Source organism: Thamnophis sirtalis, unplaced genomic scaffold (genome assembly GCF_051295495.1).
Source record: "Thamnophis sirtalis isolate CommonGarterSnake01/CBP01778 unplaced genomic scaffold, rThaSir2_p1.2 scaffold_2, whole genome shotgun sequence".
In the NCBI taxonomy this organism is placed as follows: domain Eukaryota; kingdom Metazoa; phylum Chordata; class Lepidosauria; order Squamata; family Natricidae; genus Thamnophis; species Thamnophis sirtalis.
In genome coordinates, this window is record NW_028261382.1 from 113,605,519 (window position 1) to 113,632,487 (window position 26,969).

Consider the following 26,969-nt stretch of genomic DNA (forward strand, 5'->3'; position numbering starts at 1 on the left):
CGGTTTTCCAGAACTGGTCAGAATCTGCTGAATACCATCTCTGATCACATCAGTAGAACATTTTTTCTTCAACCTCATCTCTTGTCAAGGCATTGAAGTCTAACAATGATGGCTTGAAAGCTCCATCACATTTCTTGATCAGAACTCTCTGTTTTCCTCTTTCCAAAACTTAGATTTTGCTAAGAGGGAAGCCCCTGTATTTTTTTTTCACATTAGCTCACACAAAGAGACCCTGGTATATCCGGAAGCATCCAAAATCCATGCCCTTTAAGTCAAGGCCGAGATTTCTTAGAACCAGGAATGACCAAATGAGTGTCCCCAATCTTGAAACCCCAAGATCTGTGTAACATTTAGCATCCCTGACCACCTCTCAAATATGAATTTTGAAAGAAAAACGCACGAGGAGAAAGAGTGGGTAGATATTTCCCAGGATCACTTGCCTAGTTAGTGAGGAAAGATTTAACTTTGTAGGCAATTCAATCTAGATTTAATTAGATTTAATGAGACGCGATAGCTCAGTGGCTAAGATGCTGAGCTTGTCCATCAGAAAGGTTGGCGGTTTGAATCCCTAGCGCCGCGTAATGGAGTGAGCTCCTGTTACTTGTCCCAGCTTCTGCCAACCTAGCAGTTCGAAAGCATGTAAAAATGCAAGTAGAAAAATAGGCAGCACCTTTGGTGGGACGATAACGGCGTTCCATGCACTTTCTGCATTTAGTCATGCCGGCCACATGACCACGGAGACATCTTCAGACAGCGCTGGCTCTTCGGCTTTGAAACGGAGATGAGCACTGCCCCCTAGAGCCGGAAACAACTAACACATATGTATGTGGAGAACCTTTACCTTTATCTAAATCTTTAGAATATGCCATGTCTTGTCATGCTCAGGTTTTCTTGGAAACAGACCGTGGATACTCCTTTTCTAAATTATGTTTTAGGGTTTGTTGTTCTGGAATTTCTGAAAATCAACTTGCTTCTTGATCAAATCTCTCTAGGATTTTGCTAAGAGGAAAGCCCCTCCTCCTTTGTTTTACATTAGCTCACACAATAAGGAAGACTGGCTTATTAACAGTAGGTGCACTATTTCCCTGGCTCCTTGCTTGAATGAGTTCTAAAATAAAAATGTAAAAAACAACAACTCTCTGTGACTTTGAGAATAGAACTTGGGTGTTAGAGGATATTAACTCCAGAGCAGAGACAGAAGTGATCTGATCTGAAATAAAACATCAATCAATTATACTGCTACCAGCAACACTGATTTGGCACCTTTCCCAAGCTACACTTAATTAAATTTTTGATCCAGAAGATCCATGGGTAGAATTAGTGACATGGCTCATTATCATTCAAAATTCATCCTTCCATTGAGTGGAGCTAAGTATGAGCTGAAAACCACATATGGTTAGAAGGTTGGAGAAGAATCCTGGGCTCAAATTCACATTCATCCATGAGTGTGGATGAATGTGAATAAGGGTGAAGTGGAATCCATTAGTCAATAAACATCGTGGTTCTTCAACTCAGAAATTATAGGCTGAGCATGGCTTTTAAACATATATAATTAAAAGAAATATGGGACCTCCATCTTCAGGAACAGTAGATAAGGCCAATCAAGTTGCTTCTTGAGGTGAAGACAAAGTTTTCCTTCCTGGTTCCATGTTTGGAAGCTGAATTTTATTTCATTGCTGGTATCAAGAACGCTTAGTAAGCTTAGGGCATCCACAGCGCTCTACCACACCAACACCTCTTTACCACTTGCTGTTCCTCAGCTTTTACTACATGATTCCTTGCCTCTGCCATATGGAAGGGTCTAAGTGCCATATGCTGGAGATTTCCTCAGATCATGCCTCAAAGTAGGCGTAAGAAGTTAGCAGCAAAACCTCTCCTAGGAAAATGAAATATTTTAGGAAATATTAAAAAGGGCAGAATATTTCCCCTAAAAGGGAGGCAGAAACTCAGCTCCCCCCCTCCACCTTTGTTAATGGACCATTAAGGCCTGAGCCAGCTCATCTGCAATGCAAAAGACATGGCCCACAGGACATGATAGATTAGCCCTCTACCCATCTCACCACATGGCACCTGGGAAGATTACATCAGCCAGCAAGGCTCAACCAAACCTGGGACACAGACAGCCTACAAAGTTAGCTAAGACGCCCCACCGTATGGGAATCTGACCACCAATCAGAATACATTTTTTTTTACACAGGAACAGGAAGCTCCAAGGCGGGGCCCACAAGAGGGTATAAATCTCAGGCTGTCTCGGCATCTCTTCCCTTTTTTCTTCTTCAAGATATTCAAAGTATGTGATCCTCCTTCCCCCCCCCCCCCAGGACCTCAAACCATGTGATCCTGTCCACCATTAAAAACCATCTTTCCAAGCAGTCTCCATATTTCCAGTGTCTTTCTCCCCACTTGGAACTGAACCCAGAAGGTCATTTCTTCCAACGTAGGGGACAAATGTGAATGATTTCTTGCTGGCTTCAGCTGGATATGGAATGCTGAGTTATCTTCAGCAGGAATTTTCCTGTGTTCTCAAGACCCGACAGAGGAGTGCTTCCTCAATCTTGACAACTTTAAGATGTGTGGACTTCAACTCCCAGAATTTTTCCAGCCAGCATGGGGAACCCCCAGCCATCTGGGAGTTGAAGTCCACACATCTTAAAGTTGTCAAGATTGAGAATAGCTTCCAACACTGAGACAGTCCATTATTAACTGATCCACGTTCTATCTGTTTTGCCCCTTCTAACTGTCATTTAAGTTTTTCCTAAGTAGAATCATGTGAGATCTTGGTGGAAATAGGACAAATGACTCCCATCTTCCCTAATTACAATACAGCTTGCAGTTTCTTTTTCTTTTTTCAAAATCCTAAACAGCTTTGAATCACCACTAGCACAGCAAGATGACAACTATTTATAGTCTAAGCGTTCTTTCACAAACGTTTCCGTGTCTGAAAGTGAGCACATCTCTACCCAAGTGTAAAGTTGAATAATGTTGGGTCATTCAAATGTTAACCCCGCCAATGGTGAGGTTTCAATAGTGAAAAATGTGAGGTTCTATATTTAGGCAAGAAAAACCAAATGCACAGGTTTAGTATAGGTGGTACCAGGCTCAACAGTCGTAATTGTGAGAGGGATCTTGGAGTCCTAATGGACACTTAAATATGAGCCAGCAGCAGTGTGCAGCAGCTGCCAAAAAAGCCAACACAGTTCTAGGCTGCATTAACAAAGGGATAGAATCAAGATCATGTGAAGTGTTAATATAACTTTATAATGCCTTGGTAAGATCACACTTGAAATACGGCATCCAGTTTTGGCCGCCACGATGTTAAAAAAAGAGGTGGAGACTCTAGAAAGAGTTCAGAGAAGAGTAACAAAGTTTATTAGGGGACTGGAAGATAAAACATGTGAAGAACAATTGCAGGAATTGGGTATGTCTAGTGAGTCTAATGAAAAGAAGGACTAGGGGAGACATGATAGCAGTGTTCCAATATCTCAGGGGTTGCCACGAAGAAGAAGGAGTCAATCTATTCTCCAAAGCACCTGAAGGTAAGACAAGTAGCAATGGATAGAAACTAATCAAGGAGAATAGCAACGTAGAACTGAAGAGAAATTTCCTGACAGTTAGAACAATTAATCAGTGGAACAACTTGCCTCCAGAAGTTGTGAATGCCCCAACACTGCAAGTCTTTAAGAAGATGTTGGATAACCCTTTGTCTGAAGTGGTGTAGGGTTTCCTGCCTAAGCAGGGGGTTGAGGGAGGGAGGGGAGAGAGAGAGAGAGAGAGAGAGAGAGGGAGGGAGGGAGGGAGGGAGGGATAGATATAGATAGATAGATAGATAGATAGATAGATAGATAGATAGATAGATAGATATCCTTGCTGTTTGAAAGGGAGTGTTGGTGGATTTTCACACAATGATCTCCCCTTGAAGCAGATGGGAAGCCTCTTGAAGGTCTCCAGAGGGGGACAGGGGAGGGCATTTTCGCCCTCCCCAGGCTCCTAGAAAGCCTCTGAAGGCTGGGGGATGAAAAATGGGTCCATTGCCCGCCAAAAATGGGGGGAGGGCGGGGGTCGTGCATGCGGGGGGAGGGAGTCATGCGCGCATGCGCATAGGGGGATGTCACACGCATAGAATTATGGGTGTGGACACGCCCGCACACAATCCCACTGCACTCCTCCCATTTTTTGCACACAATGGCAAAAAGATTAACCATTCCTGATCTAGGTGCTGAGAAATTAAATCTGTACCTTTTAAAAAAAATAACACCATTGTTTTTCATAGCTTAGAGCAGTGTTTTTCAACCTTGGCAACTCTAAAATGTGTGGACTTTAACTCCCAGAAATCCCTAGCCAGCATGTACACTACACTGGGGAAAATCTCTTACAGGCTCCGGAAGTGTGTTCACACATTTTAAGTTGAGAAAGTTAGGAAATACTGTTTTAAAGTGTGCATTTCTTATTTCGTTGAAAAAGACTTGCTCCGCTAGCATAAATAACTGATTTCACCCTCTATGGCTACGCTTCCCTCTCTCTCTGGTTAAGTGCAAACTAAGTTCTCTTACATCTAAGCCAACATGTAAGGTGAGGATGAAAGAGAAATATAACCACGATGGGTGAAATGCATACTTTAGAACAGTGTTTCTCAACCTTATCAGCTTCAGGAGATGTGGATTCCAACTTCCTGGGAGATGATGTCCACACATCTTAAAGTTGCCAAGATTGAGAAACATTTGGCTTAGAACAGTGATGATGAAACGTTTCGCCACTGAGTGCCCAAACTGGAATGTATGCGTATGCGCCATGTACCGGCCAAGCTTGTCTTCGGGTTTCCGGTGCTCCGGCTGCGCATGCACATTGGCCAGCTGGTCTTTGCGCGTGCCAGCTTGTTCTGACCCAGGCTTCCTTAACAAGCAAGAAGTGGAGTCTTGGTCCCGGCAAAAATTTTACATGACTGTGAATTCTTTTCATTCACAGTCTGCAAGGCTTATCAAACAGTGTTTCAGAAGGTTGTTTATCAAATACGACCTTATCTCCTTTGGCAAGCTGCCAAATAACTATATTTTTCGGAGTATAAGACGCACCTTTTTCTCTCAAAAAAGAGAGTGAAAATCTGGGTGCGTCTTATACACCGAACACAGCATTTTTGGCCTCCCGAAACTTTGCCCCTTTTGCAAAAATGGCCGTGCATAGCTTTTAGGAGGCTTCCAGAGTGCTCCTAGGGGCTGGGGAGGGCAAAAATGAGTGAAAAAGGGGCATTTACTCTAAACTAATGCAGTTGGGGGGTTTCCTTTCTTGGCTATTAAAGGAGGCACGTGGGACAAGTCGTAAAATGGGACAAAAATCAATTAAGAAATGTCTCGCTTAGCAACAGAGCTCAATTGTGGTAGTAAGTTGAAGACTACCTATACCCGTGGTGGTGAACCTATGGCACACATGCCACAGGTGGCATGCAGTGCACTGTCAGAGGGCACACAAGCTGTCGCCCCAGCTCCAGCGCGGATGCACACGCGCCTCTCACTGGCCAGCTGGTTTTCGGGTCTCTGGCACGCATGCATAGGGCCTATATGGGACATGTGTGCTCATGCTTGGAGTGTGTGGTCATGCGTGCAAAGCACATGTGTGTGTGTTGGGGGGGTCATGCACGGATGTGCAGGGCACATGAGTGGGGTCACGTGTGCATTGAAGAGCCGAGGTGGCGCAGTGGTTAAATGCAGCACTGCAGGCTACTTCAGCTGACTGCAGTTCTGCAGTTCGGCTGTTCAAATCTCACCGGCTCAGGGTTGACTCAGCCTTCCATCCTTCCGAGGTGGGTAAAATGAGGACCCAGATTGTTGTTGGGGGCAATATGCTGACTCTGTAAACCGCTTAGAGAGGGCTGAAAGCCCTATGAAGCCGTATATAAGTCTAACTGCTATTGCATCAGAAGTGGTATTCTGCCGGTTTGGCAAAAGAACCGGTAGTAGCGGTGGTGGATGGCTCGGCCCACCTGCCCAGACATTATCACAAACGCCCTGCGCATGCGCGGGCTTTCTCGGTTCTGAACCAGTAGCGAAGGTAAGAGAATTTCATGCCTGGTGTGCATGTGTGGGAGGCAGGGGGAGCGAAGAGGGTAGTGCACACTTTGCATTATGGGTGTGGGCGCGCGCACGCTTTCGGCATGCAACAACAAAAAGGTTATTCATCACTGATCTATACTGTTTTTGAAACCTTGGAAGTCTTCAGGATATATTCATTGCAGATTATTGTGTTATAGGACCTACAACTTTTCACTTACTGCCTTTTGAACAGTATGTCTGCTCCTTTTCTTCCCAACCACAATTTTTCTTTTTCTTGGTAGGGAAAGGAAAAAAACCAAACTATTCTATTCTGGCAACTGAGCTGCATGATTCACAATTCAATGAACAGATTGACTGCATCAATGAATGATGTTTCAAGTGGTTGCACAGCAAGCAAGAAATCCAGATGTTTCTCCTTTGGCTAACCCTGCATCTGCCCTCTGAATCCTTTCGGTCTTCACTTTTTTTTTGTTCATTCCCCATTGTTGTTAAACTCTGTTTTCGACACAAACCGAACCTCCTTTCCCCCCAGTCTCTGGCAAAAGCCTTCTGCACAACCCTTGTATGTCAATCTCGGCTGTTTTGTTCACAATCTTGGCTGCCAATGGAAACCAAGACATCTGACCATCTCTCTCTAGCTTTCGTTTCTCATCTTCTCCAACCATGGAAAAGGGCCAAGCACTGGGAAATCTATTACTGTAAAAGCAGAGAAAAGGGATGCATTGGCTATTGAGTCAGGCTTGGTAGATATGATTCATTTGGACCGGAAACCGAAAGCAGGCCACACACAGTCCAAAGTGTCTCCAGCTTGCCAACAGCCACATAGTCTATTCCTCTCCAGATAATAACCAGAAATCAAAATCTGCATAGCTAAAACAACAAAAAAGGGGTTTCTTGTTTGGACAGTATCAAAGCCGAGGCTGAACAACCCTGCTGCTCTTTTAGTCTTTCCACAGTGCTCATAAATTTTGCAAAGAAAAACGTAAAAGGAACAGAAATGGGGAGGTTTTGTCAAATAAACCCAACTCTAAAAAAAAAAAAAAATTACTAAATTAAGCAGGACAGAAGGCAGAATCTGGTGAACAACAATTTAGACAATTAGCTATTCATAAAAATGTGTGATTTTAGACCTATCAACTAAAATCAGAATTAAACTGGATTTTAAAATTAGATACGCATTTTTCGAAAAAAAAATATACAAAAATTTCAGAAATAATAACAATTACTTCTGATTGTAATCTGTGAACGTGATGAATGCCACCGTTCTTATTAACAACATTCTACAGCAGGGGTGTCAAACTCAATTTTATTGAGGGATGCATCAGGTCTATATGTGTGGGAAGGGGAATGGGCATGGCCAACTGGGTGGGCGTGGCCAGCTTGACACTACTCCTCAAATTGCTGGCATGTTTCCTCTTTGCATTGGGTAGGCCAGGGCAGCCCAGTGTGCCGTATCCAACCACATTGCAGGCTTTGACACCCTATTCTACAGGGAGGAGAAATTGCGGGCATCATGAGTAGAAGTATTTTATAGCCACAAACAGAGACATAAGTAACTGCATTCATACCTAACAACATACCAAGTTATCTTTAGAACAAGTTTTGATGAACACATGTAATGCTAAACTATAATGAGTGAATTCCTATTTAAGGCAAAGCCAAAAAACATTTAATGTACAAACTAAAATACCGCCTTTCTTAGTGAAGAACACGGACAATAAAGAATCTGAGGATGATCAAATAAACTAAGAAAAAAAAAGAGAAATCTGCTATATTCAGATTCAAGGGGAAGAGAATGGATATGAAACAAAAATCCAGCAAACAGGTTCTGAAACTGATGCACAAACTTCTAATTTTGAATGCACCCTCTTATTACTTTTAACATCTACCATGAGTGTTATGGGGAGAATCTTTTGCATAGCAAAGCCACACTGAACTGATCACAATAAACAAATGTATTCATACAATGTACAAGTGGTCCTTGACTTATGACCTTTTTGCCGTGAGTTAAGTGAACAGAGTGGTCATTAAGTGAACCCATTGTACACAATAAGTTTTTTTTAAAAATTTGGTGGGAGTCAGAAGTAAATGCTGGTTTCCATAAAAAAAGTTGTAAATCATGGCCATGTGACTACAGGACTTTGCAAATGACCATAAATATGGGCCAGTTGTTAAAGAGCCGAAAATGTGATCATGTGACCATGGGTCATGGAGGCGATTGGAACTTTGAAACTGGATTAAGTAGCTCTGGGGAGGTCCGTTGTAACTTTGGTCATTAAGCAACTCACCATAAGTCAAGGATAACCTGAATAGCCGGTTGTTGATGGCATGCTTTTCTAGCAGAAATCCAAGCACACAGATTTACAACTTCACCCAAGCCAGCATTCAGAGTTAGTTTTGGAAAGCTCTGTGGTTTTCTCAACCTACCAAAAGCCACAATGGAATGCACGAAGGACAAGCGTGTTTCCTTCACCTTTCTGAAAGCAACAGCTTTCTTCCTCAACATGGCTTTAGGGATGAAAGCTAGTCAAAACTGGTTAGCATCATTTTGGATAAGATTGTTCTGACCGAGGCTTTCCAAGAGCATGAAACAAACTCCTTGTTCCGACAAAAATCCCTTTTATTAATTTACTGCAAATTCTTCTCATTCACATCCAACAAAGTCTTTCAAGGGAGGATTTAGAGTCACAGACCTTATCTGGCTTGGCGAGCTGACAGGCCAATATCTGCAAAACTTGGCAAGGAGTCTGGGAGAGTCAGGAACCAATTAAGCGAACTAACTGTCTCCTGCAAACTCCATTCCCCTTTCACTCCTCTTTTATTTCCTCTGGGAGGGGCCATTCATCGTCTTACTCCCAAGTCGGCCCCTTTTCTTTAGCTGCTCCCTTCTTCTGGCAACTCTGTACATGCACACACTGGGAACAGGCTGCAGCTGTTCATCTGCCTCACTGATGTCGAACTCTGAAGGCAGCTGATAGCTGGCATACGGCTCTGGCTCCCTCTCTGCCTCTGACACAGAGTCCTCATCAGAGCCTTCCCCAGACTCCAGGACTGGCCCATGTTCCTCCCCAACCTCCTCCCTGTCCGAATCTGCTGCCAGCTCTGCTGGCTGCTGGCTGGCCACAACAAAGGTGGTGCAGCTCTGAAATGGAATTGGCAAACCAACAAAAACCAAGCTGAACAGAAACACGAAGCCAAATCTTCCATCGGGGCTCCTATGAAGAGAAAGCAAGATATGGCTCATTTATCTATGAATCCAACCTCTATTCTTGCCAAGCCTCGCTCCTCAGCTGTGTCTTCTACCAATGAAGTGACTGTCTCCAAAACATACAGCGTAATGGACATTGTGAAATGCCTGCTTAAACATGCACTTGCATATTTATGAACAAAGATGCTCCAGGAAAAAAAATGTCTGGCAGGTCCACAAATACATGAGGGAATATCTCATGGACTGTTTTCTTGCGTGTGAAAATTATCCTATCCCAAATCGAACGCCCAATGGAACCCTTCAAAGTCTCTCGCCTTGGGCACAATGGAACTTGTTCTGATGGTCCACGCTGTCAGGCAATGCGCCAAGATATAACTTATTATGTGCTCTACAATAAGAATGAGTCCAGAAATCACTATGTCTTTCTCTTCTAAAATAGTAAGAGAGTTCTGATGGTGCAGTGGTTAGAATGGATTATTGCAGGCTAATTCTGCTGACCGCCAGCCGTTCAGTTCTCACTGGCTCAAAATTCACTCAGCCTTCCATCCTTCCAAGGTCGTTAAAATGAGCACCCGGATTGTTGGGGGCAAGATGGCGACTCCGTAAACTGTTTAGAGAGGTTGTAAAGCACTAGGAAGTGGTGTGTAAGTCTAAGTGCAGGTGCTAGTGCTAAAAAAAATATCTTTCGCATTTCCTCTCTTTTTTCATACTGTTCCCTTACTACTAATTGTATGTAAAAGTGCCCTTAGGAAACAGGAGGAAGAGCTACAGATTAGGCAACACGGCAGGGGTGGGTTCCTGCCAGTTCTAAGCTCTTCTATAGAAGAGGTTCCACAGTTCCACAGTGCCGTTTAGAACCGGTTCCAGCTCCCTACCCCCGCCCATCCGCACATCATCAAGATGAAGAGCGAGAAGAGGAATTCTGGGAGTTGAAGTCCACAAGTCTTATAGCTGTCCCACCAGCCTGCTGATTTTCGGGTCTCTGCGGGGGACATGCGGGAGACCTACATGCAGGCACGGGGGGGACATGCCTGCAATGCATGTGCAGGGGGAGAGCATGGGGGAGTGGACCCCCCCCGCGCAGCCCGTTTTGGTCCCAGGAGGCTGCAGGGAGGTCTATTAGGCTCAACATGGGCTGTGGGGGAGGGGTTCGCGCATGCATGCGTGAGGGGGGAGTGGAGGTGTCGCACGCATGTGCACAGGGGGAAAGGGCACAAGGGGGTATTGCGCACGCATTTCATTATGGTTGCGGACGCACACGCTTTTGGCACACGACGGCGAATCGGTTGGCCATCGCTGCCTTAACTCTTACACTGAACTGGCTCTCAAACTTTCCTTTTGTGCTTTTAAACACAGAAGATCCAGAAATGTTTCTGTGATCTATACTTGGAAACGTTACTCTGGATTCAAGAGACCTTGACTGCAACCAAGATACGTTTTGATAATATCCAATGTACAGGTAAGCACAGCCTGCTCATTGTACCCATGGACCCTTATTTTAAAGCTGAGAAAAATCTTACAGCCTCACAGAGCGTGAAAGTGTTTTATTTTCCCCGCTTCTCATTTCCACTGAACTTACCTGGATTCCTGCATTTTCAGATATTATTGCCTCCAAGCGCCTCTTGTTTATGAAATGCAATATTGATCTGATGCCCCTATCTGGTGGCTAAGGTCCCAATTATCTTTTCAGAACACTCCTATAAATACAATGTCAAAAGATGTGTTCATCCTATAAGGAAGAGAAAAATATGGGGGAAGAAAGAGAATGAGAATTTCTGTTTTGATGACAAGGGATGATCTCAGTCAGGGATGTCAAACTTGTGTCGTCATGGCATGGTCACCTGACGTGTCACGACCTTTCCCCCCCTTCGCTAAACTGGGCGTGGCCAGCGCACAACGCATCTGGCTGAGAGTTTGACAGCCCTGATCTAAAGGGTGCACAGACCCCCCCAAATCTACCAACAGAGGAGAATATTTGTAATTCAGGGTTGAAATGTGGGGTGCTTCGTACTCTTTTGAGGTCGGTTGTTTTCTTGCAGACATTTCATTACCTGACTAGGTAGCGTCATCAGTGCTAAAAGGGAGTGGGGTTTGCTCTCTGTTTAGGTATAAATGTAGTGGTGGGATTCAGCCAGTTCGCACCTATTCGGGAGAACGGGTTCTTAACTTTCTAAGCAATTTGGAAACCAGGTTGTTGGAAGAAATCTCATTTTGTCCCTCCCCCCCAACTTTACAGAGCTAATCCTGTAAAGAAGGCAGGAATGAAACATTCTGGTGTTGTTTCTAGTCTAATCTTTATTACCCTGCTTACAGAAACTGCCTCTCTAGTTAACCCTTGTTACATTGTAACAGCTAAGGTGAAGCGCCCATCGATCTGAGTGACGTTGAGTTGGCCACACCCACCCAGTCACATGACCACTGATCCCCGCCTACTCAGCTGGTCATCAGGGCAGAGAACTGGTTGTTAAATTATTTGAATCCCACCACTATATAAATGATTTGCCTTGCAAGTGGGAGGGTTCTTTCTGGTCCCTCAATTACGTTGTTGTTTATGTTTGATCATTTGTCTGAGTTGATCGTTCCTTGATTGGGGTATTGTTTGTTGCTTGATGTCACCTAAATGGGTAAAGAAATATCTGCAAGAAAACAACTAACACCAGAGAGTATCAAAGACTCCACAGGCCCAAATCCTTTGGGTTAGCCGTATCTGGAACTTTAAGAACATAAACACACTTTCCTACAAAAAGTGCAGAGAAGAGCAACCAAAATGATTAAAGGGCTGGAGGCTGGTTCACCCACAAAACCGCGCTCGACTAAACTGCGTCGCTGATGTCATCAACAGGGTGACAACAGCGCGGAGACAGAAGCACGCTGTAAACCCTAAACCTAAAATTAACCTCTAACCCTAAACCTAACCCCCCTAAACCTAATCCTAAACCTAACCCTAAACCTAACCCTTAACCTAACCCTAAACCTAACCCTAAACCTAACCCTTACCTTAGTTGAATCGGCTTGCTTTCAAAGCGCTATTTAAAGCACCCTTCTTTCTCCGCGCTGGCTGTTGTTGCCCTGTTGATGATGTCAGTGACGCGGTTTAATCGAGCGCGGTTTAGTCGAGCGCGGTTTTGACGGGTCACGCTGGAGGCTAAACCCTATGATGAACAGTTATGGGAACTAGATGTGTCTAGCCTAACAAACAGAAGGATTAGGGGTGACATGACCACCACCACCTGCAGTTGGAACTAAGCATACTACACAAAATTGTCTGCTACGATGTCCCACCTGTCAACGACTACTTCTGTCAGGCCTGCAGCCATCTTTTCTTTTGACTCTTTGGCCTGCCACACTTTCTATTATTCTACTAGGCATTTTCTATTGTGGGAAAATGGGAGGAGGGATTGTACAGAGTTAAGATGATATGTAGCCAGAACAAAATTCTTTCTAGAAAGCCAAGGTCATCCTTCGTCTTTACACCTCTGAGCCTGACCGGAACTGGATGGGTGGAACTGCCAGCATGGCAGTGGAAGATTGGACCATGTGATGGACTTGTGGGTGTGGGGGGGCAAGATCCTGAACTTTCAACTGGGTGGGGAAAACCGGAAAGCTTTCAGATTTAGATTTTCTCAGATGTGCCAACATTAATAAATTGGAACTCTGAGGAATCCTTTGCCTCGGACTCTGATTTAATATTGGATGCTGTTTGGAACCCTGACAATTTCAGCTTCAACCACAATAATACACAGGCAAACAATCGATACAAACTCAAGGTAAACCTCTCCAAATTCGATTGCAGAAAATACGACTTCAGCAACAGAGTGGTCAACGCCTAGAATGCTCTACCTGACTCCGCTGTTACATCCTCAAACCCCCACAGCTTCAACCTTAAACTGTCTACCGTGGACCTCACCCCATTCCTAAGAGGTCCTTAAAGGGGGTGTGTGCATAAGCACACCAGCATGCCTACCGTCCCCGTCTCACTGTCTCCATTTATCTGCGTTTACTTCCTTGGTTCATCTTTATGTCCATACCTACACTTGTCACCTTGTACATGTTTGACAAACAAACAAATAAATAAAATAAAAATAGATCGTTTCCTTCCACTACTTGAAGGGCTGCCACAGAGAAGAGGTTGTAAACTTCTTTTCCAAAGCACCAAAGGGCAGGACAAGAAACAATGGGTGGAAGCTCATTATAAATAGATCCAAGCTGGAAATAAGTAAGAATGTCCTGATAGTGTAACAGTCCATGGGAATGCTTGCCTCCAGAGGTTGCAGGTACTCCATCATTGGAGATCTTCAAAAAAGAATGGAGAGCCGTTTGTTGGGAATGGAATAAGGTCTCCTACCTTGGACATGAGGTTAGACTATTTAGTTTATTTTTTAAAATTTAGTTTATTATTTATAGGCCGCCCTTCTCCCTGAGGGGACTCAGGGCGGCTCACAATTTATAGGGATGGGGATACAAGACAATAAAACAATAAACATGAAAACAGTGGAAGTAAAAATAAAACACAACATTCATCATTCGGGTGGGGGCAGATTACGATCTTTATCCCCAGGCCTGACGGGATAGCCTGAGGGCTGTGCAGAAGGTCTGGAGGATGGTGAGGGCACGAATCTCCACGGGGAGATCGTTCCAAAGGGTCGGAGCTACTACTGAAAAGGCTCTCCTCCGCGTAGTTGCCAGTCGACACTGACTGGCGGATGGAACTCGGAGGAGGCCTAATCTGTGCGATCGAATAGGTCGCAAGGAGGTAATTGGCAGGAGGCGGTCTCTCAAGTACGCAGATCCACTGCCATGAAGGGCTTTATGGGTGGTAAGTAGGACCTTGAAGCGCACCCGGAGATCAACAGGTAGCCAGCGCAGCTCGCGGAGGATGGGTGTTATGTGGGCGAACCGAGGTGCGCCCACAATCACTCGCGCGGCCGCATTCTGTACTAGCTGAAGTCGCCGGATGCTCTTCAAGGACCTCCAGGCTCCCTTCCAGCCCTATGAATTGGGAACTCTTAACATGACTGTCAGAGAAGAGTTGCCACAGATGTGGCCATTCATAAAATATCCTTTCAGCTGAAAGAGCTTGATGAAAAAGTTCTCTGTTTCACTCCCTTCCCACCTCTAAACTATTTCAGGCTTCTTATCTGGACAGAGAAGCGGATGTCCTATTGAAACTTCAACCAATCGCTTACATTACTTTGTAAGTGTGCTTTGATGACCCACCGATAGAAAAGAGAATTATTTCTTTTTGTAGTTCCAACATTTCATGGTGGAAACTTGCCCTTTGCTTTGCAGTATCTCAGTTTCCTGTTTCCTACTCTTAAATTAAACGGTTCCTTTTTTCAAAGTCAGAGAAGGAAGGAATCTATCAGTTCATTGCTGCTTATGAAAATCAGAGTGGCTGCTTTAAAAATAGCCCACTGTGTATCAACCACACATCATTACAGAACTAAGCCAAAGGGTCATGTCCCCATTTCCCTCCTGCCTAAGAAAGCAAGAAAGCATTCTGCAGCAACCCTTCAGGATATTCTGCGAGATAGGCCATTTATTCCTTGATGTGCTCAGAAGCCTTGAGTTATCGACTAGACCAGTGAAGGCTACCTTTTTCATCCTCACGTACCGAAAGCGAATGCACGCACCCACACCCATAATGCTATGCGGGCACAACACCCCTCTGCGCCCCCCTGCGCATGCATGAATGACACCCCTCTCCCCGTGCTCCCTATTTTTGGGCCAAGTGTCCCTGAAGCCTTCTAGGACCAATAGCAATAGCAATAGCAGTTAGACTAATATACCGCTTCATAGGGCTTTCAGCCCTCTCTAAGCGGTTTACAGAGTCAGCATATCGCCCCCACAGTCTGGGTCCTCATTTCACCCACCTCGGAAGGATGGAAGGCTGAGTCAACCTTGAGCCGGTGAGATTAGAACCATTGAACTGCAGATAACAGTCAGCTGAAGTGGCCTGCAGTACTGCATCCTAACCACTGCGCCACCTTGGACCAAAAATGGGGCACGTGGGAGCACTGCACCCCCCACTCCGAATGCATGCAGGTGCATCTGAGCTGGGGCGACAGTTCATGTGCCCGCAGACGGCTCATGAAGTCCTTGAGTTATGACCATGAGTGAGCCCAAAATGTATGCTGCTAAGTGAAATATTTGTTAAGTGAATTTTGCCCCGTTTTAAGACTTTCCTTGCCACAGTTGTTAAGCGAATCCTTACATTTGTTAAGTTAGCAACATGTTGACTTTGTTTGTCAGAAGGTCACAAAAGCGGGGATCGCACGGCCCCGGGACACTGCAAACCGTCCTAAATGTGAGGCAATTGCCAAGCATCTGCATTCTGATCAGGTGACCATGGGGATGGTGCAATGGTCGTTAAGTGTGAACAATGCTCATAAATCACTTTTTCAATGCCCTTGTAACTTTGAACGGTTACTAAATGAACTGTTGTAAGTTGAGGACTACCTGTAAAGGGAAATACTGTAATTCAGAGACAAAACACATGCTTTGGCTTGCAAATTTGAGACTCAAACTTGTTTACCTGTTGGTAAGAACATACGATATTGAATTAATTGATTAACTTGGTAATGCGCTATCAATTTTTGAACCAACATACTTCAAATGGGCTAACTTACAGAATCATGGGTCCAAGTCTGGACCCGTGATTGCTGTGAACACATAGCAACCACATATGTTTTCTCCACCAATACAGATGGTCCTCGACTTACAACAATTCATTTAATCAATTTCAAGTATTGCTCTGAGCGTTTTAAACATTAAATGATATAGGTACACGTGTCTTAGAGATTTCTACCCAAGACCAACTAGTTTGAAAAGTAAGTCAGTACTGATGGGCTCTGCTCACTGTTTCATAAATCTAAGAGTTTAGATTATTTGTAGAACTAATATTATTACTGAACAGACTTTTTATGGAGGTCTGTCATAGCTCATTTGGTATGAAGCCACAATAAAAATATTCAGACATTTTAGGCATTTCTACTGAAACAAGAAACAGTTTAAAGTAAAACCTTGCTATGATGTAATGCCCAGAAGAGAGAGTAAAGTTTTATTCCCAAATGTCTGTTAAATCCACAAGTATATATTTCAGAGTGATTTATATCATTTGACATCTGTTAAATCTGAAAGGATATCTTTTGCAGTGATCTACATCGACGTCTCTTAAAGCACATCGTTTGCAGTGATTTATATAATTTGTGCCATATTGCAAATAATGTCATCTTTGCAATTTCTTTCATGTATGGAATGATGTCATTGTGCGTGGTGATCAATTTGCAAATGGCATTATGCAAATATGGAACGGTGACATAAATGGTTTAAATGTAAGTAATATATAATATTATATAATGCATAATAAAATCATTTCTTTTATTATCCTTATTCTTTTATTAGGAAATGTTGTCCATTGCAACAGAAGTCTGTTGAATGTGAGTCTGATGAATCTAGGTTTTGTTGAATTTGTACTTAATATGGCTAGGAATAAAGGTAAAGGTTCCCTTCACACATATGTGCTAGTCGTTTCCGGCTCTAGGGGGCAGTGCTCATCTCCATTTCAAAGCCGAAGAGCCAACGCTGTCCAAAGAGGTATCCGTGGTTATGTGGAACGCTGTTATCTTCCCACCAAAGGTGGTTCCTATTTTTTTACTTGCATTTTTACATGCTTTCGAACTGCTAGGTTGGCAGAAGCTGGGACAGGTAATGGGAGCTCACTCCGTTATGTGGCGCTAGGGTTTTGAACCGCCAAATGCCGACCTTTCTGATCGACAAGCTCAGCATCCTAGCCACTTATGGGTAAGAACAGGCCTTGATAAAAGAGAAAACCCACCAAACCTTAGCCAATGCCTTAAATAAAGATCTTAAAGAAAATTTAAATGTTGACTTTAAATCTATTACTTGGAAACATTGTTGTTTCTTTATGGTACTTTTTATTATATTTTTAATCAGTAATTTTACTTAACATTTCTCTGAATAAAAGTATCCTAATACAGATAGTTATTGTTCAACATCTATGAAATCAATAATATGTAGTCACTGGAAAATTTAACACATTCTGGTAGATTCTTAGAATTCTGGGTTTAGAAAAGACATTGCATAAAAGAGAACTTACCAACGGTATTCAATTCATTCAATTTTAGAGCTTTACACTAGGTATTGAATCTTGATTTTACAAATTTCGTTTCCTGCAAATCCTGCAAGAACCTCCATCACCTAGTTTTCCAGTGCCTCCAGCTAATAAAAATTATGCATGTTTCAATGCTTACTAACATAAAATATTTAAATGAGTGTTTTCTATATTCTCTTTATTGCTAGCAATATCATTCTTAATTTGGAATGCTAATTCATATGGCTTGGGCTTCTCCTGTTACCAAGAGGAAGTTGATCTGAATTTAAGACAGGTTGCTGTTATATTTTTAACTTTACTACTTCACAAAAATACTACTGCAACTGTTGCTAACATTAAATTTGCATGCTGACTCTCAATTATTCTGGATTGCTCATGACAACGAAAGAAGTTGAAATAAAAATAAAGAAATAAAGATCAAAGATGGCAAGTGTAATGCAGCAAGAGCTCTCATTTTTTTTGGCCAAGGACCTGATGGAGACTCAAGACTTCATAGCTCTTGTAAAAAATAAGAGAGTGGGATCCATGCAAATCTCTGAGGGAACCCTGTTCCAGAGGTAAGGTCTCTTGTCTACTACAGAGATGGTCTGTTTCCTTGATAGGCCTGGAATGGTGAAGTTTAACTGAAAGAATCTGGAGTACATCAACCCTGCAGGATTGAATTGGCTGGGCAGATGTTATGGGAGATAGATGTGCCTGTAAGTAACCAGGCCTTACGCCATGTAGGTTTTTACAGCTTTATAACCAGGCCTTTGAACTATGGTCCTGGAGAAGACTCCTGCAAGTCCCTTGGACTGCAAGGCGATCAAACCGGTCAGTCCTAGAGGAGATCAACCCTGACTGCTCTTTAGAAGGCCAGATCCTGAAGAGGAAACTCAAATATTTTGGCCACCTAATGAGAAGGAAGGACTCCCTGGAGAAGAGCCTCATGCTGGGAAAGATTGAGGGCAAAAGAAGAAGGGGACGACAGAGAATGAGATGGCTGGATGGAATCACTGAAGCAGTCGGCGTGAGCTTAAAAGGACTCCAGAGGATGGTAGAGGACAGGAAGGCCTGGAGGAACATTGTCCATGGGGTTGCGATGAGTCGGACAGGGCTTCGCAACTAACAGCAACATAACCGGGACCTTGAATTGCACCCAGAAACAAAATGGCAATTACTGCAGCTTGTGTATCAGAGTATTAAATGGGCATATTGAGGAATGCCCATTACTGCTAGCAGTGTTACAAATCTAGACCAATGGAAGTTTCTGTGCAGCCTTTAAGGGCAGTCCCATATAGGACACACTGCGGTAGTCAAGCCACAAGGTTAACTAGGGCAGGAGTGACTGATTGAAATGTTATTATTTTAACACTTTAATAGTAAGATACTCAGAAACTTCATACAGAGAGTCCTCAACTTACAACAATTCATTTAGTGTCCGTTCAAAGTTACAACAGAACTGAAAAAAAGTGACTTGTGACCATTCTTCACAGTTACGACCTTTGCAGCAGCCTCATGATCGTGTGATCGAAATTCAGCTGTTTGGCAACTGGTTCATATTTAGGATGGTTGCAGTATTCCAAGATTATGCGATCCCCTTTTGCGACCGTCTGACAAGTCGATAGGGAAGTCAGATTCACTTAACAACCAGGTTACTGACTTATCAGTACCGGTACTGGTTTATGGCCCAGGGTTTGGAGACCCTTGCTGTAAAGGACAAAATCTCTATCAAGATATTTCTCCAAAATTTCAGGTCTATCGTGTCCAAAGACAGCTAGTAACAAATTAAAATTTACATTCATTTATGTAATATCGCCATCTTGGCATCAATGCACATGATTTCCATAATACCTTATTTACCAAAAATGACTGAAATGGATGCAAATGATGTATTTTTAATTACCTCACTAATTACATGATGTCAATTACTGCATTTATATTTTATGGCAATTTGGGAATAATAGTCTCCCTAAATAGCCCATTAAATCAAACCTTTATTTGAATGCTATTATAATTTGCATTAGTGACTGCAGTTTATGCTCCCAAATAAAACTGTGGATTCTAGTCTGGAAATCAGTTTCTCTTTGTAATTATGTAGGCTCTGCAAAGCCCCTTTCCTGAAACTGATCTCAATCTATCAGAGATGATTCACACCCTGGTCAGCATCTCTTTGCACTTCTACCCTCAGGCAGAAGACATCAAAGTATAGCCAGCTGAACAAACAGATTTAAAGATTCTATCCTTGGGCTGTGAGACTTTTAAATACAACCACAATCACTCCAAGCACATGCTAGTTTTTTTTTCTTTTTCCGTTTCTGTTATGATTTTGCACCAGTGAGGTTAAAACCAATTTTGTTGTATTTAAGTACAATGACAATAAAGATTATACTTATAACTACCTCCATCCGGATATATCAAAACGGTTGTGCAGGAATAATGGAGTATGGCTTTCTAAAGCAGCCATACAAATCTGGAAAAAAAAATTGCTGCCCTCTGTTACATAAGGAAGAAAATGCATCTAACGCATCAACCATGTTTGCAGTTGACGCAGAACCACATCTGAGGATCTGTAAGGAAAAAAAGAGGTGGCTGCTTTAATGATTTAAAAAAAAGCTTTCTATATACTCTTTCATACTGTTACCATCATAGGATTTGCTATTGGTAGCAGAGACGCGGTGGCTCAGTGGCTAAGGCTCCGAGCTTGTTGATCAGAAAGGTCAGCAGTTTAATAACAATTGTAGCTGAACAAACGTTGTATAATGATAATAATGTATTATATATATATATATATATATATATATATATATTTGATATCTATGCACAAAAACCAAACGACAGGCTATATGCAATTGAAGGTTATATGTTTTATTTGTTTTTGCTTGTTAAAAATAAAAAAAAACTTTTTATATATAAGGTCAGCAGTTCAAATCCCTAGCGCCGCGTAATGGAGTGAGCTCCCGTTACTTGTCCCAGCTTCTGCCAACCTAGCAGTTCCAAAGCACATTAAAAAATGCAAGTAGAAAAATAGGGACCACTTTGGTGGGAAGGTAACAGCGCTCCGTGCGCCTTCGGCATTTAGTCATGCCGGCCACATGACCACGGATACGTCTTCGGACAGCTCTTTGGCTTTGAAACGGAGATGAGCACCATCCCCTAAAGTCGGAACGACTAGCACATATATGCGAGGGGAACCTTTACCTTATTGTAGTGTATTAAAATTACCTCCTCTAAATGCAAGGAATTCTGAAACATGACATTAATCACACATCAAACTTTCTTTCTTTTCCTACAAATTCTGTTGTACCTTGGGCAGTATTGTCATTAATGCTAGAACAATCGGACAAGTCATTGTCTCTCAGCTCTATCCACCACACAGGATTGTTGCTATGAGGAAAATAGGTGGTTTTGATATGTTCACCATCTTGAGTTATTCGTAAAAATGGGATATAAACAAACAAATAAACAAACAAACAAACTTTGGAAAACATTTATTTGTAATGCCTATAGCCTGCAGACTCACAACAGTTGTGGTAATGTTTACCTCTATAGCTTATTTTAGAATAAAGCTATTGACTATTGTAATTCAATCTGCAGAACAGCATAGATTGGTATCACTTGAAACTCAGGAGTTATGTTATCACTACAGGCAAGTCCTTGTGTTACGGCCATATGTGGACCTGAAATTACAGTTGTTAAGTCGTGTGGCTTTTTAAACAGGCCAACATGTGACTGTGCCTGATTTTACAACCTATTTTTTGTGGCAGTCATTAAGTGAATCACTGAGGTGGTTTGGTGGATCAGTGGCAATGGGCAGCTTTTGCCGGAAACCAGAAGTAAACGCTGGTTTCAGGCAAAAATAATAATAAATGCTATAAATTGCAATGGTGTGACCACAGGACACTGCGAACAGCCATAGATGTGTTGTGTCCATGCATTGTGAAATTAAGGACAGCCACTATGGAGGACAAACAAGCAGAATACTAGCAGAGGACATCCATTGACACCAACTAACTTAACTGTTAGAAAACTCCCTAATTTCATGACATTTGGACAGATTCAAGCATAGTTTTAACTGGGAAACTGTTAGCATCCTAGATCAAGCTTCCCCGGCACTCAGACAAATCGGCTATCAACAGGCACACTGAGATAAATAACATCTACACACCATTCAAATGATACCATCAAAAAAGCCCAAAAGCAAACAAAAAGACCAAAATGCCTCCTCATTAACAGTGAACGCTCATATGAGCAGAGACCAACGCCAAGATTAACACTAGACCAACAATCAAGAAATAAACAATACCCCAAATCAAAGAACTTCCAAAGCAGACAAACTAACAGTAAACAAACAGCCTAATCAAGGAACCACAATGACAATTTCCACTACTTCATATATGTATAACCCGTGAGCCAATGAAGGAATATTCAGATTATTTAGTTGATGTGAAATCTGGTTCCACCACAAAACCGCATTCGACTAAACCGCGCTCGACGAAACTGCATAGCTGACGTCATCAACAGGGCGACAACAGCGCGGAGACAGAAGCACGCTGTAAACGCTAAACCTAAAATTAACCCCTAAACCTAAACCTAACCCCCCTAAACCTAATCCTAAACCTAACCCTTAACCTAACCCTAACCCTAAACCTAACCCTAACCCTAACCCTTACCTTAAGTTGAATCGGCTTGCTTTCAAAGTGCTATTTAAAGTGCCCTTCTTTCTCCGCGCTGGCTGTTGTTGCCCTGTTGATGACATCAGCGACGCGGTTTAATCAGGCGTGGCTTAGTCGAGCGCGGTTTTGACGGGTCACGGTGAAATCTATTCATAATTGCCTCTAGATCAGGAGTCTCCAACTTTGGCAACTTTTAAGATTTGTGTCCTTCAATTCCCAGAATTCACCAGACAGCCATGAGTTGAAGTCCATAGGTCTTAACAGTTGCCAAGGTTGGACATCCCTGCTTTAGAACTTTCACTCAAGAGTTAAATTGTTGGGTTCAAGCATCTGTTGAATTAGGCTGGGAAACATGAAAGATGTTTCATGAGCTGATAAAATCAGAGCTGTTAGTACGCAGTACTCCTGTTAAGCCTTGTTCAATTAGAGGGCCACCGCTGATATGTCTCCATCTCTCCACAAAGACGTTTTTAGACAAGCATAACCATTAAGTACATTCTCGTGATTGAAGCAAGTAGTACGGTAGAAAGACCACAGGGCGTGTGATGTCCACAACATCACTCAAACTCATCATTTGAGCGGTGATGTCACCACATAAATGATATATATGAGCAACATGTGTAATACCAAATCTTTGAAATACCAGAAAGGACATCATAATGTGTCTGCGAACAACAGACACCCTTCCTCCACAGTAAGCCAAATTAAATGTGACTTCATTTTATTCAATGTCCCCAAATTCTGCGATACCGGGATATCATCATTATACAGAGAAAGATGTAGAAATTGTTGCAGCAAGACGGCACTCTAAAACTTCCAGATCAAAAAGAAGAATCAGAATTCTACCAGATATGGGATAACTGGTATAGGTGGGTGGAGGAAAGAAACAAAACTCAATGAAGGAATATAACAAAACTCAAAAAATAATATGAGTAAAATAGGAGGGTTAAGAATGGTGAAATCCAAATGAAATACAATAGAAGGGGAAATAATATAAGGTGAGTGGTATCGATTGATAACTGCTATTATAAAGAACAGGAAGTTCCTGTTGGTATTGTATTGCATAAATGTGGTGTACGTCTAAATTTTGTGTGTGTGTATTTTACATGTTTGTTAATAAAAATCTTAAAAAAAACAAAACAAAAAAACCCCCCTTCCAGATTAGCTCTATTTCCTCATTCGTGATGTGAATGCTCTTAGATTATCCAACTTCAGGCTGTGGTGAAAATCAGGAGAGAACAACTGATCTATTTGCTCTATCTTTCTGATATTCCACATTAGCCCGTATAACTCCAGCTTACTTTGGTGGGAAGGAGAACTTTGACAGCCTCATAGTATACATAGACTCCTAGGTCTGGAAGGGACCTTGAAGTCTTCTAGTCTAACCCCATGCCCAAGGCAAGAGATCTTATGCCAGTGTTGGTGAACCTTTTCAACACCAACACACCGAAATGGGTGTGTGTCTCTGTGCCAGAAACCAGAAGAGCAGCTGCCTGTTGCGCATGAGCCTGCCGGGCAGGGTTCCACCACAAAACCGTGCTCGACTAAACCGCGCCCGACTAAACCGCGTCGCTGACGTCATCAACAGGGCGACAACAGCGCGGAGACAGAAGCACGCTGTAAACCCTAAACCTAAAATTAACCCCTAAACCTAAACCTAACCCCCTAAACCTAATCCTAATCCTAATCCTAACCTTAAACCTAACCCTAACCCTTAACCTAACCCTAAACCTAACCCTTACCTTAAATTGAACCGGCTTGCTTTCAAAGCGCTATTTAAAGCCCCCTTCTTTCTCCGCACTGGCTGTTGTCGCCCTGTTGATGACGTCAGCGACGCGGTTTAATCGGGCGCGGTTTTGACGGGTCACGGCCGGGCAGCTGCTCTTCCGGTTTCCGGCACGTGCATGCGCACCAGCCACCTGGTCTGGCGCACATACACGAGTGAAAACCAGCTGGCCGATGCACGCGCACACTCCAGAAACCGGAAGAGCAGCCGCCCGCCAGGAAGATGATCTTCCAGTTTACAGTGCATGCCTGCACACTGGCCAGCTGGTCTTCCTGCATGCATGCGCACCAGAAACCGGAAGACCAGGTGGCTGGTGCACATGCACATGCCGGAAAAGCAGTCAGCCAACACGCACATGCGCACCGGGCAGCTGCTCTTCTCGTTTCCGGTGCTCCCGCCTGCGTGAAGACCAGCTGGCTGGAGTGCCAGAACCCGGAAAAGCAACGGGCGACAGCTCACGTGCCCGGGGAGATGACTCTGCATGCCACTTCCGGCACATGTGCCCTAGGTTTGCCATCATGGTCTTATGCCATCTCAGACAAATGGATGCCTAATCTTTTCTTGAGAACTTCCAACAATGCAGCACCCACAACTCCAGGAGGCAACCTGTTTGATTGATTAATTAATTATTCTTAGTCACAGAAAAATTCTCCTTAGTCCTTAGCATATTTTAAGACAAACTGCAGGGCTACAGCCATCCACTATTTTTATTTTCAACGGATACTTCTGAAACGCAAATGGGACTAAAACTCATTCTTCGTAATTTCGTAATTTAATGGGTTTATATGCTGCCCAATCCCAGGGGGACTCAGGGCGGCTTACAAATACGAATGAAATAAAAAATAACATACAGGGGGAGAATAGAAACATTAACCAACAGTTTAAAAACCCAACATACATCCGGTTTAATTGGGGGTTGAACCTGATTTGAATCATCATCATTCTTGGAAATGAAAACGGCATTAGCTTTTTGCGTTTCTGTTTGCAGCCATCAAAAGCCAGAGCCATACCTAAAATATCCATGGGCTCCGAAATTCAGTGAGAAAGATTTCTAAGCTAGACTCGTTATCTCCATTCCCATGACCACAAAGGAAATGGCAGAAAATATGATTTCCGACCCACCATCTGGAACATAACATTGGAAGCATTCTGTCTGGTACAAAAAGATTAGAGGTGTTGCATAAATGCTTGATTAAAATATGAAAGCTCTTCAATTATTCAGGCTCCCTGGAAAAAAAAAACAGGAAGCCTTTTTCAAAACGGTCTTATTGCTTTTCTGTCTCTTTGGTCTCCTATATAAAATCATTCTTCTTAAATTATTGGTGGATTTAAGTCAAAGAGATCAACACCAGCATTTTTGGATGCTGGGCAACAGGCCTGATTTATGGCGGTTTGCAGCGTCAATTTATGTCGAAAACTTGGGTTTAACTTTGTTGATTTCCAGCAAAAACTGCCCCATAACTAATAATGAGTTTGCTTAATGACCTCTGCAAGAAAGATTGTAAAACTGGCTCCCATTCTTGGTGACTCACTTTACAGGGGCTCAAGCATGGTCATAACTCAAAGGAATGCCCCAACACTTAAGAAGATGTTGGATAGCCATTTGTCTGGAACGGTATCAGGTTTCCTGCCTAGGCAGGGGGTTGGACTAGAAGACCTCCAAGCTCCCTTCCAACTCTGCTATTGTATTGTATTACTACCTGTAGAACCATTCAGAGATTATTAGCATCATCTATATCCGTGATGCTGAACCTATGCAACTCATGCTGGAAGTGGCACGCAGAGCCATCTCTCTGAGCAAGCGAGCCATTGCCCGTTGCTCTTCTGGGTTCTGGTGTGCATGCGCATGCAAAGACTAGCTGGCCAGCGTGCATGCGTGTGCCAGGAAACGTAAGATCATCTTCCTGCCGTGTGCATGCACACCGGGCAGCTGCCCTTCCAGTTTCCGGTGCGCGCACGCAGACTAAATTTGGAAATCTGTTCATAAAGTCTAAGAATCTTGGCCATAAGTTTTATGATAGTTAACTCTCCTTTTGTGGTAGTTTTACATTTTGGCCAAACAACAAAGGTCTACTATTAAAATGCACCAGCCAGCCAGCCAGCCAGCTGGTTTAGGAGTTAATTTTCATAATAATCCATAATCAGTTATACATCTCTTGCTGCTCTGTTTGGGTGTTTAAACTTGTGTGACTATGACAACCACAAGGAACGCCTGTGCTGATGCAATGTACTGACATCTTGTTCAGTGAAAGAAAACCTGAATTAGAACACTTTTTTTTTTAAAAAAGGAAACATTATTTCAGTTAAAACAATAATCAAAAGCGTGTTGGAAAAGCTAGCTGTCAGAATTGAAGAAACAACATTTCTTACATTCCAGAAATAAAACTGGGAACTTTTAAGTGTGGTTGTTCAAAGGACCAAGTTCTACCTGGTTTTTACTTATTAATCTGTTTTATGTTTCTGTCACCATAGTCCAAATGAATTTCTGTTTAATTCAACCAGTTTGGGAAACTTTTGTTTGTTCCAATGCGAGTCCTTGCATTCCTGGTTCAGCGTTGATGCTGCAATGTAAAGCATCTTTTGCTCTAGAAAAAGATGCTTAAACAAACAACAAATACCACAGAAGAGAATTTTGTAGCTCAGTGCACTGTTAAGGCTACTAGTTTGGTAACAAAATGCCTGCAAAAAAACTCCACCGAGCACAGAGGGCCCCAGGGATTCCACAAATAACAAACAGTTTGCAAAACAGGAAGGCCATGATCAATGTGAGCTGGAATAATTCGACATTCAATGTAGCACAAAATCAACCAGGTTGCATTTAATGCAAACCTAAACCTAACGCGAGACTTGAACGGTTGAGGTTACGACGTTGCAAGGTTGTGAAGCGCCAGAATGGCAATGGGGAGAGACTGTGGGGACACTGCAGAGGTCGTAAGTTCAATCATCGGTGAAGAAGCTGAAGAAGCTTCTTGGATGAGAAGCGAAACATCTTCAAAGAAAAAAAAACAAGAAAGTCCAGTTGCCTCCTGAAAAAAAGCACCATGAGCTGGATGACTGAGAATCTCTACAGACTTTTAGCTATGCAATTTGGGATGAACACCTTTTGAGTGCTGTGAGAGTTATGAATGGATTTCCCAAAAAA

The 26,969-nt window shown here is 42.9% G+C and overlaps 1 protein-coding gene across 6 annotated transcripts in view; it reads right to left on the reverse strand.

Moving 5' to 3' along the window:
- The window catches only part of ZHX2 (zinc fingers and homeoboxes 2), a 70,615-nt gene that overhangs the window by 22,291 nt on the left and 21,355 nt on the right, over positions 1 to 26,969 (reverse strand). For 4 of the 6 annotated variants that reach the window (XM_087706729.1, XM_087706724.1, XM_087706725.1 and 1 more), the window contains exon 2: positions 10,832 to 10,981. The exons of the other annotated variants lie outside the window; for them this stretch is intronic. The gene's annotated coding sequence lies outside the window, so the exon portion shown is untranslated. The remainder of the gene's footprint in view (positions 1 to 10,831; positions 10,982 to 26,969) is intronic. 6 annotated transcript variants of the gene reach the window in all.